We start from the raw sequence: 22,300 nt of genomic DNA, 5'->3' as shown, positions 1-22,300 counted from the left end.
TTGCGCTATTTATGCGTCGACTTTTTATGTCTGCTGCCCTTTGCTGAGGCTCGCCGGTCAGTGATGTAGTTTTCGTGAAACATAATTCGGCCGGAAGAGCAATTCTGCTTTAATATAGGCCAACGCACATCTCCTGAAATACCGGCACAAGTGGTGACGTGGACGCTTCGTGACTGCACGAAAGTCTTGGTGTGGCACGACTTCAGCCACTCGCCCCAACAACTACACTATAATGGCCCATTGAAGGTGGCCAAGTGCTACCTGCAACTTTTCATCTTTCTCTTGAAGAGTCGTGTGCACCCCGTCTTGCTTGATAGGATAAATCGAGATGGTGACACCGATGTCACCGGTAACGACACCGATGTCACCTTCGATGAAGATAATCAGCCTGCAAGCTAGCTCTGAGTCTGCTTCACCCCAACGTTGTGTTCAGCCTTCAAGCACAAGAGTCGGACAGCGACCCGGCGACGTCCTTGCTAGTCCTGAGGTGAGCCATGGCTGCATAATGGAATTTGACTATGCTGCCTGCCATAAAGGTTCTCGTGTTCGGCGTGGCGCAAACGTGCACGAGCAGTTCAGGTCCGGAATCCGAAGATTCTGGCTGGTTGCTCTGCGCTTTTATGTCATTGGTGATTTACTTTTATGCACGCGTCCACTACAAAGTGATGGACGCATTTCCTTTCCATTTTCGCACAGACCAAAAGGAGCTCTTGTCGCCGCTTGATGCACCGCACCTAGAACGGGGCTAATTTCACTTGCTAGGATGCCTCACAAGTGCCAGAAGGGCATGCCCGCGTTCCTCTAGAGATGGCCGCCAGAGCCGCAACGTCGCTGACATGGTTGTAGCGAAGGAAGCTGCCTATTTTCCCTGAACTGAACGTCCGGGTTGCTCACGTGGGTCGCCGGCCGGTGATGCAGGACGGGGTAGCCATGGCGAGTAGACAGAGTTTGGAAGGCGGAGTGGCGCGGTGGTGCGCCGAGAGATAGCTGAAGAGGTGGTTGGCTAGCTGAAACTCCCAGACCGGTCTTCGGTGGCAGATCGACAGACGGTGCAAGTCCATCAAGATATTCAGCAGTCAGGCACCAGCAGCCCGTTGCATTTTCAGATCGGTATCCCGGCGAGCACGCCCCAGATAAGCCTCATGTTCCAACCTGCTCTTAGAAATTTCTGCCGGACTCTCTTGCAGCGAAGCTGTGACGGGCTCTTTCACGGCTATGTGTCCGCACGTAGACAAAATACCCTGAAGATAGCGCAGTACAGGGCCGACCCACGGCGGAGGTGAAGCAGGCGTTAAGCACTCCCCCATACGTGCGCCGATCCCGAAGATAGTGCAATACCGGCCGACCCGCGGCGGAAACGCTGCGGGCCATTCAGGGGCCCCCATACAAAGCTTCGCTGGTCGTCCTTCTTCACAGAGTGGAGGGGTACCTAATTTTTTATTCCGGTTTCATCCGTCATTTAATTAATGAGCGCGTGTTCCTTTTCGTATATTCTATTAGTGTAGTGTTTGCTGCGTCTATTGTCGCATGCATTGTTCATTTGCGTTTCGTAACTGCTTTATTAATTCGCGAGGGTTGTAACTTCCCACCTGGTGGTATTTGTGTTGCGCGTCGCATCGGAGAGTGTGTTTCGGGACCTACACGTCTTGAGCAAAGCGTGTCACCGTACTGCGTGTTGTTGTTTTTACCACCTCTATGTCATGATTTTATTTGAATAAACACAGTGTTTATTTTTTCATGTCGCCTTCCGTATCATTCCTCTGGCGCAAGGTCGATCAGGTGTGCACCTTAACGCCAGTCAGCAGTCAAACCGTCCGTAAGTTAACGCGACGTTGGTTTGTTGTCGCCCCATCCCATTCGTTACCCCCCCCCCCCACCCTGAGAATGCCAATAATCATACCCTAATCTTTGACGAATACACACCAAAAAGAGAAAGTGAACCCTTTTAAATTGATAAAGTATGCTTGAAGAACTCTAGTTTTGTTGATTTCGCTATATCAGGTTTATAATCAGAAGAGAAAATATCCATCAGTGTTCCAGTTTTCAGCATCGCGCCGTCATGTAAGGACGGTGGGTCGATGTGACGGCACTGGTTGCAAAGTACATTGTTGCATTTCAGCCGCTGTGCATCAAATAAAATTTTTGAAGCCTTCTAAGTAGAACCTCTCGCTATTTTACAACACAGTGTAAGCTCTTTTTACGGATAAAGATTTAACCACGTCCTAAGGGGCGGCTTCAGTACCTGTTACGTTGCGTCTTGCTGGTGCGGGTATTTCAAGGCAGCGTCACTACCCGTATTTTGTTTTTGTGTCTGTTCTGGATTGCCAAGCATCTTTTTCGAACACTAGCTATCTTAACGAAGTGGAACTACGCTTTATCTTTCATCATCAGCCTTTTCTTATGTCCGCTTCTGGACGAAGGCCTCTCCCAGCGATCTCCAATTACATTTATCTTTAGCGTCCTTTTAGGCGAATGGCGACAGAAGGCGGTTAGGCAACGATGATTTTCTATAACCAGCTGTTTGTTTATATCTACCGCAACCACAGCAAGATAGTTTTACCAAGAATTGCCCGCATTGCCAAAGGGTTGTTGCAGATGTGTAGAAGATTACGTAGAACAGTCATGAATCGCCTGTGCCGTTTTCACAACGGTATTCGCCATTCGTCATTATGTACCAAACTTATCACTCCTCCGACTTATTGCTTATCTTGGCATATCCACCAATAGAGAGTCAGAAAAAATTTTGCTGAACAAAATCTTTTCCTAGTCCTTCTTACTACGTAAATCTAACGTTCGGATCCAGCGTCCCGTCGAAATTATACCTATAGGTGATCACTCTATTTTTTTATGTCTTTATCTACGCATTTTGATTGACATAGTTCTCGGTTATCCTTTGGTGCATTCCCCTCCCCCTCCATTTCTTGTTTTTTCTTCGTGTTACCAAGTTTTCGGTTTGTCCGATGTTTATTTTTATTGTGTGATAGGCCTATATATGATATAACCTCTTGTGTTTCATTCCGCTGTTCTTTCTTTTTGTAATTTGTAAGCCATTTTCTCAGTTAATGCTTCAGGCGATGTCAAATAAAGCATTTACTGGTGGATAGGTAGATAGAGAGATAGATTATGACATGGCATTGTTTAGATATGGAGGAAAATTTGTAAAAAAAATATAGAGTAAATAAAGGCTATTCGAAGCTCTTTACGCCTACAACACTGCACATTGGTGGATATACGATAAGGATGTGAAATGGTTTTATGTGTCATTGCTTAGAGTGAGAGTAAACCATCGGAATTCTATAGAAAAGTGGTCTGTTAGAATCCACATTTGCGACCCATTAAGTGACGTTCAATGACAAGATACCTGCATTGCCAGAACACGAACTAGAGGACCACTTGTAGGGATCGCAGAATTAGGAGGCCAACTTGTCCCTCAGTTCCCAGATTCTTCAGCGGATCTGACCGATGGGGTTGTCATACCTCTTGCAAGCGAGACGAATATAACTGTCTACGTATTCAGATTTCGGACCACTGAAAATCGAACAAGGGAAGATTCTCCACCAGAAAATTTCAGGACCCTTAAGCTTAGCTTTTTAGAGTGGAACGCGATAGCATTAAAAGATCCTTGAGTGCTTCTCACGCTTCCGTCATCTGCAGCTTATGTAACCGCAATGTTTACCGGGAAATGCTGGCGGCGAACGCTACGCACGAAGGCACGCTTTCTGGTAGAAACATGTCCTCTTGCGTGTGCTGCGAAGCGGCGGAGGCGAGTGCAATCTTGACATGTTGCAAGGAACTGGACGCGCCGCTTTATGGCCTTTGAGATTCCCGCGCGCAAATCTCGGAGGCCATGGCCGCTCTATGCACGGTAGAAACGTTGGAAAGGGGGTTTCTGTTTTTCTTTTTACGTTTCGCGTAACGCAATCATGTTTTCTCGTATATTAAAGTTACACTCCGGCGTTATCATGTCTGTAGGTTGTATGTAAGCTGTACTTTGCGATTTTTCTTCGTGTTTTACCTTGAGAAATTCAATTAGCTCAGTCATTTTCTTGCGCCAGATTTGGTGCCTGCGTGGTTGGGTATACGTGCTTAGAAAATCATCTTTTGCCGAAGTGACGCCCAACGCTGGCCACCGGGCGTCAGACGCTGGATGCCGACACCGGATTTTCTACGGCACGGGGTCCTCAACTCGTCAAGCGACACTATCCTAGGGAAGACCTTAGACGTTAGCTAGGATACTATACAACTCAGCGAAGGAAGGAAGGAAAAAGTGAAGGAAGGCAGGGAGGTTAACCAGTTCAGCTTAACCGGTTTGCTACCCTACACATGTGAACGGGATGGGGGGATGAAAGACGGGGAGAAGAGATAGCACATAACACGGCACAAATATCGTTGGTTACAGTCTGTCACTCTTGCGCGGTACGCGACATCACTGTCACAGCCGCTTGTCCAAGCCCGTCTCCTTCATAAACCGAAGTAGACCCTTCGTCGCCTTCACCCGCGATGTCTTCTGTCGGCAGCATGTGAAAATCGTGTCGAGGGACAATGGTCTAGTGTCAAGGTGCGCTAGAACGGATGCCAGCGACATTATATTGAGGACAGTCGCACAGAATGTGTTCCGGCGTCTCCTCGCAAAGACAGGCATTGCAGAGAGCGTTGTCGGCCATTAGAAAGAGAAACGAGTATGATTTCGTGAAGGCCACCCCTAGCCATAAGTGATAAAGCAGCACTTCGGCGGAGTCCAGTGGCATACAGAGATGCATCAAGGAGGGCAGATCGTGTTGACGATTGCTCCGGTTGGTCTGGCTGCTTGGTGTGCACCATAGAGAGAGCGTGATCTCCCGTGCAAGCACTCGAAGTCTGCTGGCTACGTCGGACCGTGAAAGTGGTATGGCCTCTTCCTGTGTGTCTTCAAGAGCTGTCCGAGCGTCTTTATCAGCGTCTACATTTCCTATGACGCCGCAGTGACTTGGCAGCCACTGAAACGTCACGTGATGTCCTTTCTCATGTGATGTATGGAATAGGCATCTAATATCGAGCACGAACTGTTTGAATGGCCCGCGACGCAGAGCTGATAGCACAGATTGTAGGGCTGCCTTTGAGTCACTGAAAATTGACCATTGTCAGGGTGGTTCCCGGCTGACGAAACAAAGTGCAGCGCGAAGAGCAGCTAGTTCCGCAGATGTAGATGTCGTTGGGTGGTCAGTCCTAAAGCTGATGGTAATACCTGTTGCTGGGACGACCACAGCATCGGACGAACACTGGATGTTTGTGGAACCATCAGCATAAATATGTTCACTGTCCGCGTACCTCTCGTGCAGAAGAAGCAGAGACAGTTGTTTCAGCACAGGCGACGACAGCTCAGACTTCTTCCCGATTCCTGGTACGCTGAGATGGACTGTGGGGCTGACAGGGCACCAAGGGGGTATCGATGGTTTAGATGCAGCGGTGAAGCCCGAGGGAAGTTTGTACAACTCAGCGAAATTACTGAACTGCTGATGAGCTAGTTTTGTGGGCTCATGAAAAAATTTTAACGGCTCAAATATTGTTCAAGAGGGTTGCAATGTGAGCTTGTTGGTAATGCATCTTCACGGGAGTACGGTAGCGCGATTAAAAGACGGGACAAAAGAAGACACATAGGGGCACACACAGCGCTGTGTGTGTCCCTATGTGTCTTCTTTTGTGCCGTCTTTTAATCGCGCTACCGTACTCCTCTCAAATATTGTGTTAGTGGATTTGGACATCGAATTTAAAATCACTATTAGCAAATTCGAATATGCTAAAAAGATATGTGCACGTCTAATGAAGAAAATGAAACCGAATAAAAGATGAAACAAATTTTAACCCTTTCATAACGCATATGAAGAACTGGAAAATACTTGAGCAAGCTGCGTCACTCTAGGAGCCAGACTTGCAATCAGCCAAACTCTCGTCACTCTCGGAGTCAAACCGCAATCACTCGACGCCCAATTTCGCATAGACGAGGCGTTCGTCAATGGGTGCTATTTACAATTCTCTAACTTTTGGGCATCATGTTCAGCGTGCCATGTGCATATACGCCTACATACTTCAAATGGCCCAATGTGGTGACCATTGAGGTAAAAAGATATAAAATTTCTATGCTTCCGTACAAAAGCAAGAGAAGTTACCGAGCAGGCTGCGCAGCGAAGTAGTGGCCATTTAATAGGCTAGGAAACAGGATGACGTGTATGTATATGCAAAATTGTTCTAGGTTGCATTCAGAGGACTATTCGGGACAGTTGCGTTGGTTTGTTAAACCGTGCATTTTAATTAAATCTTACTTGTGCTTTTTCTTATATTTTGAGCCCTTACACTTGAGTACACTGAATTGACAGCTGAAACAGCTGCAGTGGCGTCCTACTGTAGAATTCAAATTTGTATGGTACAAGAAAGTTTCATAGGGTGAGTTAAGGGGTTTTACGTGCCAGAACCATGATTTGATTATGAGGCACCCTGTAGTGGGGGACTCCGGAATAATTTGGACCCGCTGGGATTCTTTAACATGCACCTAAATATAAGTACACCAGTGTTTTCACATTTCGGGCCTCATTAAATCCATAGAGTCGGTGACATTCTGCTAAAAATTTTTTTTCGGTAAATAGTGGTGAATGCGAGAGAAATGTGTTAGCAATACGTCGCACCTCGTCCAAGTTTCGAATCCATGATTTAAATCATGTTCACCCAATTGGAAAATTCTGTTCAGGAGCCCAGTCAACATACGTGCTAGTTTTTCGAGGAGCGTACAGTTACCTCTACTACGTGACCGGCTTCCCACACTTTTCGCACATGCACTTTCTTTCCTTTTTGACACTCCTAATGCTAAGGAATAAAATGGTGTGATACAGCACGACATTCTTTACATGGTGCGACTGAACTTCCCTTCACCTAATGTTAAGCTGCAACCGAGTTACCAAGTATATGACGATAGATGCGACAGCTAAATAGCGTGAGGGCACCCTACTTTTATACATTCTTGACATTTTTGACTTTCTTTAATGTACATTCTTGTACATTCTTGTACATTCTTCTACATGGTGCTTCTCCAAGTCGCACGTTACTTGTCTTTCTTGTACATGTTCTGCATCAAGTTATGGCTGTAAATCATGGCAATTTTTACAGTGTACTAGGCGTGTTGCAACCGTGCAGTGTATGCGTTATTTCAAATCTACGTGATGCATTCCGCCGCTGATGTGACAGCCATAATTTCTGACCGGCAGTGCCACAGCACACTGAGCATGGAGTATATGGCCTCCATGCGCAGCTTCGAGTCGCAGCAGAAACGAGTGAAACCCAAGGGACGCCCCATAAAGTTTTATCAAAACCCTTGTACGAAGGCGAGACGAGAGCTATCTGCGGTCAAGGCCGAAAGACGTACGGTCGTATTGGGGGCAGTTTGCCGGAAACGAAGATAACACATCGGTCCGATAGCAAAGGCGCCGTATACAACGTGCAATAGAAGACTGAGGGTGACAGCTTCGGCATGTACGGCCCTATCAGTGGCCACCGAAATCTCAGGGCTGGATTTGAGCTACGGTCGACTATACGGCGAGACAAAAATGCAGTGCAGTATGCAGCATACTGTGATGCAAAACTGACCACTGCAGCCAGAATGGTCTCGTTGAGAATGCCCTGAATAAAGTCACGCAAGTGGTTGACGCACAACATGATGCTTTCGGAGAAGTGACTGCGCCCTCAAATAGATCGGATAATAGCATTCTTGAATCAACAGAAACGACATGTTCAAATAGGATGCTGAGTTTTCTTTCTTTTTCAAATTGATCATCTTACTACCTTGAAAAGAAGGTTCAAATGCCAGCATGCCATTCTCTAGAGCATGAACTTGGCAGTAGCTATGAGCGTTTTTATCAAGCAGATGACAGCAGGGCTATAATTCATTTTTGAAAATCACGGATCGAGCGATGCCATAAAGCAGTGTTAGAAGGGACACATATTTATTTGTGCTCGCGCAGAGCACACCAATGACAGCCGACCCTCAGTTATTTCATGCTCACGACCTGTCGTGTTTTAAAGATACATCTCTTTCAGCGAGTTGCCCGTACTTTTCAGTATCAGGTATCTTTTTAGCCTCTTTTCTTTTAGCTTAACTGAAGATTGTGCAGCCTAAAAATGTGGCGGATATGTGCTACTTGCCATAAAGGTATGTGCCCTTGGACGACAGGTCACCGCGATGCTCCGGATATGTGCATGTATACTTAGACTAATAATTAAAATTGTCCAACGACCGCATTAGGATACAGGATCTGAAAAGCCAGGTACAGGATCTCTCTCCGACGCAACAGTACAGGTGGCCCTTCAAGTGATTCGGTGAGCACATCCCCCTATGCTACGGGACAACGCGCGGCAAGGTAGGCGAAACCAAGAATGACGATCTTCCATCCAGGCGCTTGACGCGCATATCATTGATATAGGCGACGCTATGTTAAAACGGTTCATGGGATAGTTACATATAGCATTGGATGGGTAATATGTAGCTTGAGCTGATTCACGGGTTTATATTTCTCCACAGGGAGGGGGAAGAATGTGGCACACCTATTCGTAGCAGCGCCTGCAAGCACACCTACTTACTGCAGATGCCCCTATGTGGTGCTCAACAAGGTAAAATGATATAAAAAGGCACCCACCCACCCCCTCGCCGCAAGCGCATGGGAATGACGATACCGAGTGAGTTGTGTAAAGAAGGCGCGGTCAATTAGAAGACTACGAAACAGGGCGATGTGAGTGTCGATCGAAATATTCCTGTAGGTTGTATTCAGAGTACTGTGATAGAGAATTGCATTTGTGTGTTAAACCGTGCCCTTTAAATAAATAACACTCGTTCATTTCTTCAGCAGTCGCAGTTCGTTACATTGACCGAACAGCGGAAACTAAATATGTGTTCTCCGTGGGATTAACTCTGAATGCACTCTATTGCAGCACCATTTGGTATAACCATGGTACCATATGCTACCACAATTATTGCTACAGCGTAAGTGATTTTCTCGCTTCGTCAACGGTGCAGTCAATGCATAATTCCGCTCTATTCTCGAAAGCAGAGGCTAACAAAGCTCATAAGACTGCCTTTAATACCTACTTCTGGTAATGCACGAACGCTGAAGGTCCAAAGAAACCTTATTGTTTGTTTATATTGAGGCGCTCGAACTTTTCATGAAGCGTACTTTAATCATAACTATTCCCACACTATTACGAACGCATTCGATATTTGAATAAACTTGCTTTGGCAGTATTCGATTCATATTCGATTGACTTTCGAAACTTCCCATTCGCACACCTATACTTATTACCAATAGAGTGCTGAGACGGCGTTCCTAAGATGAAAAAATATGGGGAAGGATTCCTCATTCATTAGGTTACAGCGCTGGTCCTTCATGAATGCTGAGGCAGTGGCGAAAGTATGAGCCATTTTAACATACCATAAAAGGAGGTTAAAACATGTAATGTAACCAAATAATCAGGTTTGAATATGTATGCGTAAGATAACAATCGAGAAACTTACGAAGCCACATCGGAGCCGCAGCCATCTGCGATAATTGTGCAAAAGTTCTTAGCTAGTGCTGGAAAATTGTTTGCAATTTTCTCTATTCACTGACTCGTCGTGCGCCGTTAAGATGGCAGAGCACGCCAGTGGGCTGCCTCGCGTAAATGCCAGTAGATTGGCCTGTGGTTAGTATCCAATGATTTCTACGAAAAGAGACAGCAAGCTTCAGCAGTTTAGTTGGGTTTGCGCTTATATATAGCGACAACAGCATTCGTCCACAAGGAATCGCCATCTTATTTCCGTTTTTTTTTAGTCGCCTGATTTTTTTCTATAATGCTTGCGCTCGCCCATCGCTGGGCAATGGACAAAAAATGAGCGGTTATAGAACTATTGGCTGAGTGCAAGGGCCCAGTCGAAGAAGATCGCTTCATGTTTCAAGTTTAGGTTTAACAAAACATGATTAATGAACTAGAATATGCAGAAAAATGTCTCAAGGTCAGGCAACCGTACCGGCACCCACTATACATGATTCATAGAGGCAAATTGCAAACGACCAGGAAAATGAAAATCTGAATATGGCAATAGAAATCTGAACTGTAGAATAGCTAAAGAATACCCATATACATGTGGCATCATAATCCCTTTAAACAAACGTAAGAAATAAAGGCAACTGTGCAGGTATACAAAACTGTCATCAACAAAAGAAAGAAATATAGTCAAGATATATAAACTCCAACTAACAGTGAAAATACACAAGTGAAGTTTCATGATTATCGCATAAAATTGACAACAAACGCCACTAGCAAGAGGGAAAAGAAAAAAAACGCCCTAGATGAAGACATTTAACGTAACGGTTTTAGAAACGTAAAATAGTTATATAATATTTAAACGATAATTATGAAAATGATTTCATAATACAGAAAGAAACGTGTTGTTTGCATAAAGATCTTTTGACTTGATCTTCTTTGTGATGTGCGCAACTTCCTTTCCCCATTATACAGGGTGATAAATTTTAAGTTCTACAGAATGTTTAAAAATAGCCTGTTGCAGAAAGCATAGTTCTACTCCTTGAGCTCGATAATTCAGAAGGGGGGCATTACTTGCACGAGAATTCGGAACACCTATTCAGGGAATTAACAAAAATCCACCTATTAACATCTGATTTAACCACTTTACGGTACATATTTCAGTTTACTAATTGTAACAACAAGCTTGCAAGCGTATCAGCTTGCAATGAATTTCCAGAATTATACCATTTTACAGATATGCGCCATAAAATTCGTCCTAAAATGCACTGTCGTTGCACTTACCTTTTGTAACAAAATTCTTTTATACATTGAAGCACAAAAGTAAATGGAACGCCATGTGTTTAATCCCATACATTGGGAAATGGTATCTCGAAACTAGAGTCATTCTGCAAACTAATTTCAAGTGAATAAGTCCCGCAAGCTCAACGGCTACAATTCGTAGATTGCACTATGTTTCGTAATGTTATTAATTAAGAAGGTTATTAGTGAATGCTTGTTAATTATTTGAATATGTGTTTTGATTGCTTGTGTTAGTAATGTTCGCCTCTTCGAACAATCCTGCTCAACGACAAGCAATATGCTATCAGCCATAAGCGATTCCTCAGAATTCTAGGAAACTAAAAAAATAATCACCCTGTATAGGAATGCATGCGGAATTCAATATACGTGGACGGGCTTCGACACTCTCAGTGTGCTACCCAGTGAAAATGCTATCCAGTGAAAATGCTATCCAGTGAAATAATATACTACTCAGTGAAAAGAGGAAAGCCACGTGGCCATGTGATATTGCCTTTTTCTTGCGAACGCTGGAAGTTTGCAGCTTCAAGCACGCTCACCAGTGATCATTCAAGGGAATGGCTGCGTGGGAGAGAGACGAAAAAAAAAGCACTCTACCTTTGTGCTTCAGCCTCCAGGGAAAGGGAGCATACGTACATCAATCACATGCTAAGCCGTTATCTACAGTCGTTTACCGTGTTAAGAGGATTTTCAAGAGCTGGCGTGACGCTGCTTGGTATTCTTGCGCTCATGTTATCACATAACTTTTACGTTTTTAGCCCACGAAAAGGGACGAGAGACAGACGTACGACGCGGACACACCGCTAACTTCCAACAATTGCTTTTTGTTCTACGAAGCGGTACACACACACACACACACACATATATATATATATATATATATATATATATATATATATATATATATATATATATAAGATGATGTCACAGATGCAAAAGGCATCCATGCATACCCCAAAAAACCGAATATATATATATATATATATATATATATATATATATATATATATATATATATATATATATATATATATATATATTCGGTTTTTTGGGGTATGCATGGATGCCTTTTGCATCTTTGACATCATCTTAACAGTCCGTTACGCATGTCTCATTGCTGTCTCATATGTTCAAAAGCAGTAGATATGCGCATGCGTGCGCTGCTGTCTGTTCGATATATACATACATATATATATATATATATATATATATATATATATATATATATATATATATATATATATATATATATATATATGTGTGTATATATATCGAACAGACAGCAGCGCACGCATGCGCATATGTACTGGTTTTGAACATATGAGACAGCAACGAGACATGTGTAATGGAATGTTAAGATGATGTCACAGATGCAAAAGGCATCCATGCACAGCCAAAAAAACCGAATGTCTCGTTGCTGTTTTATTTGATCAAGACCAGTAGATATGCGCATACGTGCGCTGCTTTCTGTTCCCTATACTATATTATTATATATACTATACTATATTATGTTATACTATACTATACTATATTATATATATATATAATATAGTATACACACACACACATATATATATATATATATGTGTGTGTGTGTGTGTGTGTGTGTGTGTGTGTGTGTGTGTGTGTGTGTGTGTGTGTGTGTGTGTGTACCGCTTCGTAGAACAAAAAAACGTTGTTGGAAGTTAGCGCTGTGTCCGCGTCGTACTTCTCTCTCTCGTCCCTTTTCCTACGCTACAAACGTAAAAGTTATGTAATACCAACATACGCAAGCTTGCGCTCTTTCACATTATCATGCTGGACGTGGAGCGACAATGTTCTGCTTATCTGCAGTATTTGATCCTCTTCCATGAATGCAGACAATGAAAAAATGCAAATAGCTTCAAATGCACATATTTGCTATACGACATGGTTTACTGGTCAGGCATTTTCCGTAACGAGTAATTTGTTCAGTACTTGTTTGCCACGCATATCTCGCTAAATTATACTAGCAGTAGGCCTACTATCTTGATTGTGGAACTCCCGAACGTGTCTCTACCGGAACTTGGGAAGCATATAGTAACAATTATACTTATTGTTCCTTGTTTTCCCCATTTTCTATTGGCTGGTAGAAAACGACATCTACGTCATTCCAAGCAAAAATTGACTTAGGGCTTAAGACTTTTTTAGCAGATCTTCAAAAAAAATTTTTTTGCTTCACAAAATAAAATCAGCAAGTCTCCAAATCCCCAACTATTCACCGAAAGCAGAAATGATAGTTCCGTAAACTGCATCCTTTAGAACAGCTAAAGCAGAAAAATTCATTTTTTAACGTACACCTTATTCAATACTGCTACAATGTTTTTCAAGAGTTTCGAAGAAATCCTGCTCCCATAATATTGTTATATTTCAGAGCGGCGTAGAATCCACAAAATATTGTCAGAATGCACCAATTTTCTCAGCTTTACACGAATTATTAAGCACTCTTTTCAGAATGGTGGTATCGCTTTGGGTTGCTGAGTTAAAGAGTTGAAAAGTGAAATAGTTTGCTTTTGTCTTCATTTTGCGATTTATACAAATCTATATTGAATAATTGGCAGCCTACCGAGGTTTAGCTGCCCACAGCCACTAGATATGAGCTTTTTCTTTTAACTACAGCAAACCTTATCAAATTTGGTGCCATGGATGCCAAAAAAAATTATTTGTTCACATGTATATAAAGAAGCGCAAGCCTCGCAACAAAGTAAAAATAAATGTTGCGTACTATTTTGACGCGCACAAATGCGCTTTGTGGCCTCTTATCTCTTCAGGGCGTTGTCAGCGTTGTTGGTAGAATTACCTGTAATTATCATTAATTAAAGTAAAGCAACGTGTAATATCTTACATGGTGCCCGCGTAGTGGGTGAGCGTAATTACTTGAAGACGACGCAGGTGGGCACCACTAATCAAGGAGATTGCTGCGGCCGCAGTACATTCGGTCAGAGCGAAGCAAATCGCTAAAATATGCTGCCTTATGTTTTCTCATGCCTAATGACATACAGGTATAGACGGGCCGCTTTCTCCAGTACGCCTAGCTTAGCGCCTTTTATCGTGCCTTCAGATACTCGGCAGTGCGTGAAAAATTTATGTCGCACTTTTAAAGATACAGTGGCCCTTGATATAAGGCGTGCGCAGGTATAAGGTGCTTGGCTGTATTCTGATTACTACGTACAAGGTTCTTCTTTCGTGATGCTCTCTTAGCTATACTTAGTGATTGCTAGTATGTTTTTTCGGTTCGACAACCTGGTTTGGTTATAAATGAACACCGGTGAGTAAAAATTTGACTTCAATTTGAGTGGAAAAGAATACATGTGAGTGGGGACAGCGGTGTGTTGAACTTAGTGCATGGCACTGCATTTTTTTAGACACGAGCGGGTACGAGACTTCGAAGCGCGTTCTGATCATGCTCTGCGTCAGTAAACCCATTAGTGTGGTGGTCATTTATATGGGTTATAAACCGTTGAGTACGAATAAAATGGCACCGGCCTTGCAGGGGCGCAGCCAGAGGAGGGGGGGGGGGGCTTATGGGGCTTCAGCCCCTCCACCCGAAATCTTTTCGTTCTGTCATTCACCGCCGACCAAACAAGCCCCGGCGCCAGAAATAATTCTGGATATTGTGTAGAATGTTTTTTTTTTTTTTGCACGCGCACAAAGACATTTCGCAGTGAACATTGCGAACTTGGCCTTGAATTTGCGAGAACGCCCATGCACGTGGAATCACAAATCGCAAGGAGCCTCTCCGAGCAGAAAGTTTCATGTGCGTTTTGATGGCGAGCGGGCTCGTCGCGGCATATCGCGGAGGCGGAACTACCCCCTCCCCCCTTCTCCGGAGCGCATATTATTCAATTGCGGATCTTTGCGGGTACTAAGTTCTGATAAACTTTTGCTGCGAACGGTGCACTGACCTATCAAAAGTCGTGCTTTAGGCATTAAATTCCCAAACATTGTGGCTTTAATGTTGTTTTAAACATTTGACGGCAAGGGTGCATTGATTTTTCTAAAGTCGTGCGTCCGGCCATACAACGAAAAAACACAAATCAACAAACTCTCAAACAAGTTGACAAAGCACACAGCGAGGTCCGGTGAGACGAAGGAGAAGTAGCACACTCTCGTGTTCAGCAAATGCCCACAAAGGGCGAAAAAATGTACCGCGCGCCTCTGCTAATAAAACAAGCATAGCAAAGTCCCTTAAATGATGCCTGCGTAAGTTCAATATCTCCCGCTAGAGGCGCCTTAATAAGCAGCATATTATCTTACAATATTTCTCCCACATTTATCGAAGCATTTTTACTACATAAAAAAGTGCCAAATTATCATTGCTAATATGATTTTGTACTCTTCATTAATAACTTTGTTGCTTTTTTGACCGATATAAATGCAGAAAGCGTTTAGCATTGTCGATCTTCCTCGTGACATTTGGCCTGGATTAATAATTTTTACCGGTATGACCGTGTGCATGGCAAGCACGAATTCATTCGTTCGCCCACCTAAATCTGGTTGTTCATCTTGTGCTAAAACCAGTCACGCTTCGACACCTCGCGCTATTTAACTTGGGCTGAAGAGACGTGCTGCGAGCGGAAATGTAAGCGCGAAAGCAAGGTTTCAATTGTGAGCCATGCTAAACACGTCTGCTTCGAAACGGGAGCGGGGTTCTGCTGTGACTGACGACGCAATAACGGTGAATCGTTTAACATTGCTGCTTGAATCGTTATGTAATATTCATGTCGTTAACTTACGGGCGGAGGCAAGTTAAAGAACTAGATCCGGCATTACATATGGGTGCTTCGGAACCTCCGTTGCTGTTTCCCAAATAAAACTTTAGTTGCCAGGCCGTCGTTTTACACACAAACACAATCAAGAAAGAAAGGGGATATCGGAACGCGCGTCACATTTTTCATCTTACTGTAGCCGTGGCCAAAGGCGACTGATTAGCCTTATCAATATGCATGGATATATATATATATATATATATATATGTATCTTTGTCGAGTCCACCGGCAACTTCTTTCTTCCACAAAACCGTATAGCCCTTTCGTAAAATGAAGTGAATGTACAGAATTTAATGTAATCAACTGTTGGGCAAGCGTAATAATTCACCCATATTTCGTATTGTTGGTTCCAAATGTTCATGCTGTTTTGTTTGGTTTACCTTAGGGCATCCATTTTTGTATAGTGAAGCGGTGCATCAAGTTCGTGCAGAAAAACAATGCATTACTTCTAATAGCTTCGTGACTTTCATGCATTTGCCTGTGGAATCAGCAGTGTGTCCTCTTCTAGTGCATAAATCAGCGCACTAATGTTCTTATCTGTGATCCTAATAATACTTAAGCTATTGGCATGCATTGTAGTTAGGCAGAGATCAATTTCATGGATAGTAGCAATATATATTCAACACGATGCTTAAGCATCCTAGAACAAACAGCGAACATTTGCATGTGTACTGTAGTCGCCAACAGTTACAATATATATGTCACACCTTTTTGCATTTCATATTGAAAAATTGTGATTTTTTAATGTTTGATGCAGTCAAAATTTCTGTTCGAGACATGCAGTAGTGAGACCGGCACCGGTATAAAGCAGTACACTCCACGCACTAAAGAGAAGCTGCTGCCTGCTACAACAAGGCCATTGTGTGAACTTTGGCTGCTACTACAAGATAAACAACGCCTGGTTCAGAAATATATGTGCTTCATATATACAGTATTGGCTTGCTAGTTTTGAGATACATGTCAGTTGTTTTATAAAGTTTGTAAACAGGGATAAGGTGCCCCCAAAAGGGGCTGGCCAACGTTTCGATGGGAGGACCGATCTTCATCAAAGGTGGCCTCGTCATCCTCGGCATGTTAGTTTTAAAGGTTTGGTGCAGTGACGTCACGTGAAATTTTTGTCGGTGGTGGTTGTTTATAGAGGGAGAGACTTCAGAGGTAAAGAGCGCTGTCGCCTGACGTCTGTGAGCGTCGTTCCGAAGACGAGGGGACAAGAGCGGGAGAGTGTGAAGGCGGGGAGAAAAGAAAAGAAAGAAAAGGAGAGAAAAAAGAACCGAGGGGGGGGGACGAAAGTGTCGTTACGGTGTCATACAGAAATGGCGATGCCCTGTGTGGCTGAGACGCCAAAAAAGGTATACTGACGTCTGGGGCTTCGGAATGTGTTGGTGAGGGTGTTTCAAAAATCATATAATAAAAAACCGACAAAAAAGGAGAAAAGATAGGGGGGAACCGTAACCGGAATAACAAATTAGAAGGTGACGTGCGCAGAAGCGGGCGGGGGCAGTTATATATGGAAAAGTGGGCACGTAAAGTTGTTATAAACGTAAAAACATGAAAGAGTATATCAAATTGAGTAGGAGGCAGGAAACATATTTCAAAATGGAGGAGTAGGTGCAGTTAAGAATTAGGGTTAGCTGGCGACATAATGTGTTTTGTGCCTTTGTTGATATCGGAATTTCCGATTTAAGTTACCGCTTCTAAAGATTCTAAGTTGCCACGTGCCAAATTAATTCCCGTCGGGTGTAGGCTACTAAACTTGTGTATGATTGGAGGTAAATCAACCATGGAATAGGACTGCGGTGCGAAACCGTTGTCGTGTGTGAATACCGAACTGAAGTACTGGCTGAGCGCTTGTGCAATTTCTAACTTGTCGTTCGTAGTCGCGCTATCTGTAGAGAGGCCAAGAACCGATTTCTTGCGCGGCGCGAGATATCGCCATAACTTACTTGGAGATAAGACAAGAAAGTTTTTCATACGCACAGTGTGGAAATAGTGCTTAGCCTTACTGATAGAGTCCCGTAACGACTGGCGTAGTGCGGAAATCTTATCGGATGTGGTCTGTGAAAGGCGTTTTCTGTGCTGACGTCTTGCTTTTCTTCAGTTTACGCCCCAGACGCGCAATGTCCATTGTCATCCAAGGATTGCTGCTGCGCACTATTTTCCGTTTTCTTGGCACAAAATCATTTATGCATTGGTGAACTAAGTTTTTGAAGAATGCCCACATGTGCACAACAGAAGAACTCTGTGATTCATACAAACAAGAAAAAGAAGAAAACGAACTGTATAGTTCATTTAAAATATCGACGTCACTTGCACGTGAGAACAAGGGAATAACTATCTCTTTCTTCTGAAGCTTTGGTGCAGTGTGCAGTTCCAAGGTTAGAGGGGGCTGTGAAGAGAAAGAAGTGCCCAGAGCTCACTGGTGCTCTGGGCCTCTCGCTGTTATGCATTTTTTTACGTTCTTGCCATTTTCGTGAGAATCATTGCATCAAGGATGAGTAAGAACATGTTCCCACGACCACCTGAACAAGGTCAGTTGTCTACTTCATCGCTCATTTTTGGACGGCGTGCCTTTGGAAGCTCGGACCAGCTCGATTCCTGGGAGAGCTCAACGCCAGAAGCCATGGACTCTGATAGCGACTACACCGTAGTCATGGGCCGCCGCATGAAGAAGATGTGCCGTATGTCGACTGAGGCGACTTCATCGCATAAGAGTGAGCAAGAATCCTTCATGGTTTCTTACGTGCCGCTCTCGGCGTCACACAGCATGAACTCCCTCAGCAGGCAGTTTCTAACCGAATATTTTGAAAGTGTGGCGCCTGGGCAAATTAACGAGATCAGGATCAACGCTCGCAAGAACATCCTGACAATAGATGTAAAAAATTCCGTAATACTTGAGAAGTTAAAGACCATTCCACAGTTAAGCGCAATCCCCGTCCGCTCCTTTATTACTTCCGGGAAGGAGACAACAACTGGAGTGATTTACGACGTGGAGCTTGGAATCAAGCATGCGGACCTCAAGAGTCTTTTGAAGTCATCGGTGCGCATTCTTGAGATTCGCCGCTTGGGGCACTCCCGATGTATCAAGTTAACATTTGCTTCTTCGACATTACCAGCGTCTGTCAAAGTGGGCTACGTTATACACCGAGTACGAGCATTCGTTCCGAGGCCTATTCAGTGCCGTAAATGTCACAAGGTAGGACACGTGAGCGCTGTTTGTAGAAGCAAAGCCACCTGCTCGCGTTGCGGCGGAGAGCATGATACCACCGACTGTGATGCGTCCTCATATAAATGTCCCAACTGTACTGGCTCTCACGAAGCGCCTTCGAAGGAATGCCCGAAGATGAAACAAGAGGTTCGTATTCTTCAAAAAATGGCCAGAGACCAATCTTCACGTAAAGAGGCTGCTCAATCTGTTCGCAAAAGTGACCAACGCTCGCGACAGAGGCATCACAAATCCATTTCAGGAGAACTACCTAGCGTGGCACGAGTACCACGACCACCTCTGCCTGTGCGTGCATCGAAGACGGTAACGGCGTCTACTGATAATTCAAGGTCCACGAGAGCAGCGTAAAACATTCACCTCCGCCGGCTGATACAGACACGGAATGGCCTTTGCTGCCCTCTAGGCCCACGGCCATGCCAGCGGGCACTAGCGGTCCTCTGCGCCATGAAGCCAAGAATTATAGGGCCAATGAAACCGGTGACACTACGGGCAAGCAAGGAGATGAACACAACGAGAAGGAGAATGTACAAAAAATGCTGAAGCACCTAGTGGAGTCAATGCGCGTGATTCTCGGTGGTCTCGAGACTCCGGCCGCTAAAGGTGCCCTACAAGTGCTCGCCGTGCTAGAGCCATTTATTGCAGGTCTTTATATGCTATAAAGATTTTGTTTGGCGCCTGTGCTGTTCACGCAGGGGAGGCCCACACACCAGCTTCGTCCTATTGCCTCTATTTTTAAGTTCACTCGAATTGGTGACTACGGACTTGATGCGAAACCTGATTGTGGCTTCATGGATGACATTTGTGAATGTATCATCAGAGTGCTGAACTTGCTTTCACCTTTGCGCATCCTTCTTGCTATGTCATCATCATCCCTGATCACACCTTTATGTCCCCGTTCCCCCTCCCCCTGTGCAGAGTAGCAGGCTAGAGCACCTTAGCTCAGGCCGACCTCTCTGCCTTCTTACGATTAAATTATCTCTCTCTCTCTCTCCAAGGTTAGATTTAGCATTTTGTGGTCCGATATTCCTTCTAAGACATCCACATGGGGCTTACGGCGTAGCCGGTTGGCGGTAACAAGGAAGAGGTCCAGAGTTGACTGTGAGCAATTTCGTACGTGGGTGGGCTCAGTGACTAGCTGAGTCAGATTATGCAAGAGCACCACGTCGAGGCATGATTGACAGGCGCTAGTTAAAGCCTCTGGAGTATTGGTTAACCAGTTTATTGACGGAAAGTTGAAATCCCCTGTCAACAACAAGTTAGCAGAACGGATTTCATTTTGGCATAAGAATTCATTCAGCTTTTCTATGAATGTATCATAGGAGTTTGGGGGGCGATAAAATCCCCCAAATATTAAAAGGAATTTCTCGAGGAATACTTTGACTATTACACTTTCTAGCCCGTCAATGTTTGGTAACCTTGACACTAGCAGAGATTCTTTGTATATTATTGCGACGCCACCACCGAGACCATTTCTGTCACTCCGGAAAATATTATAACTACATGGTGTTACTTCACTGTCATAACTGGATGTAACCACGTTTCCGTCACTACTACAACGTGAGGGTGATGTGCTAAGATAATGCTGTCAAAGTCAGTTAAATTGTTCGCGATACTTCGGGCATTGACATTGATGCACCGGAACGTCTTTTTAGGGCAATCATTTATTCATTGTGGGCGTTTTACACTGCGGGTTTCCTGAAAAATTGGAACCCTTTTCATCAAAGTGCTGTCCCATTGAAACATGTCATCATCTATAATAATCTTATCGTATACAAGTTTCACTTTCCTGCCTTCTTTTCTGTCCTCAGCTGCACTCGCGCAGAGTTTTTTCTAATTGTCCTTGTAGCAGCGGAAAAATCCTCAGACACAGAGACTTCGCTTCCCTTAAATTTATGACAATTTTAAGTATATTCACTTTGTCGCAGTGATTGAACAGTTTAAGAATTATTGGCCGAGATTTGTTTGCTTGTTTGCGTCCTAGCCTATGGGTTCTCTCTATCGAGGAGACCTGTACGCCCAACTTGTCATGAAATAGGTTCACCACTGTCTCAGAAAGTGATGCCGAAGTTTGATACACCTTTTCGGTTATACCAAATAAGATACGATTATTACGGCGGCTTCTATCTTCAAGGTCGACCAGTTTTCTTTCAAGACTTTCGACAGTGCTTTCCAAACCGGCAATCTTAGAGCCTAGTTCTTTTACAGTTGACATACATTCTTCCACCTGTTTTAACTGAACTTCTATTGCACCCAACCGTTTTTTGCATGGTTTTCTGTCCTTCGAGTAGCTGGCGAAAGAGTTCCTCAGTAGTACCGGGCCCAGGGTTACACTCAACGTCCCCGCAGAGCATGAGAAAAGCAACAAAAACATTCCGTAAGTGCGAAAATATAGTACACACATAGTGAGGGCACACCAGCAGGACGAAACAACGATCACTCGTTCGAATAGAACGATATTTGTGGCTCAGTGAAGTTAGGAGGCCGAAAGAAGCCTATACAGTGCTAAAAAGCGGGCACGTCCTGTGCTACCGGGGCTTAGCGGAGAGAAGAGAACTAGGAGTCGGATTCCTGATTAAAAAGAATAAAGCTGGTAACATACAGGAATTCTATAGCATTAACGAGAGGGTGGCAGGTCTTGTTGTGAAACTTAATAAGAGGTACAAAATGAAGATTGTACAGGTCTACGCCCCTACATCCAGTCATGATGACCAGGAAGTCGAAAGCTTCTATGAAGACGTGGAATCGGCGATGGGTAGAGTGAAAACTAAATACACTATACTAATGGGCCACTTTAATGCCAAGGTAGGCAAGAAGCAGGCTGGAGACAAGGCAGTGGGGGAATATGGCATAGGCACTAGGAATAGCAGGGGAGAGTTGTTAGTAGGGTTTGCGGAACAGAATAATATGAGGATAATGAATACCTTCTTCCGCAAGCGGGACAGCCGAAAGTGGTCCTGGAGGAGCCCGAACGGCGAGACTAGAAATGAAATAGACTTCATACTCTGCGCTAACCCTGGCATCATACAAGATGTTGACGTGGTGTGCTGCAGTGACCACAGGATGGTAAGAACTCGAATTAGCCTAGACCTGAGGAGGGAACGGAAGAAACTGGTACATAAGAAGCCGATTAATGAGTTAGCTGTAAGAGGGAAAATAGAGGAATTCCAGATCAAGCTACAGAACAGGTATTCGGCTTTAACTCCGGAAGAGGACCTTAGTGTTGAAGGAATGAACGACAATCTAGTGGGCATCATTAAGGAGTGTGCAATGGAAGTCGGTGGTAACTCCGTTAGGCAGGATACCAGCAAACTATCGCAGGAGACGAAAGATCTGATCAAGAAACGCCAATGTATGAAAGCATCTAACCCTACAGCTAGAATTGAACTGGCAAAACTTTCGAAGTTAATCAACAAGCGTAAGACAGCTGACATAAGGAAGTATAATATGGATC

This window comes from Dermacentor variabilis, chromosome 3 (assembly GCF_050947875.1).
Source record: "Dermacentor variabilis isolate Ectoservices chromosome 3, ASM5094787v1, whole genome shotgun sequence".
NCBI lineage: Eukaryota > Metazoa > Arthropoda > Arachnida > Ixodida > Ixodidae > Dermacentor > Dermacentor variabilis.
The sequence above is the reverse complement of the archived record's forward strand: the minus strand, read 5'-3'. Positions refer to the sequence as shown.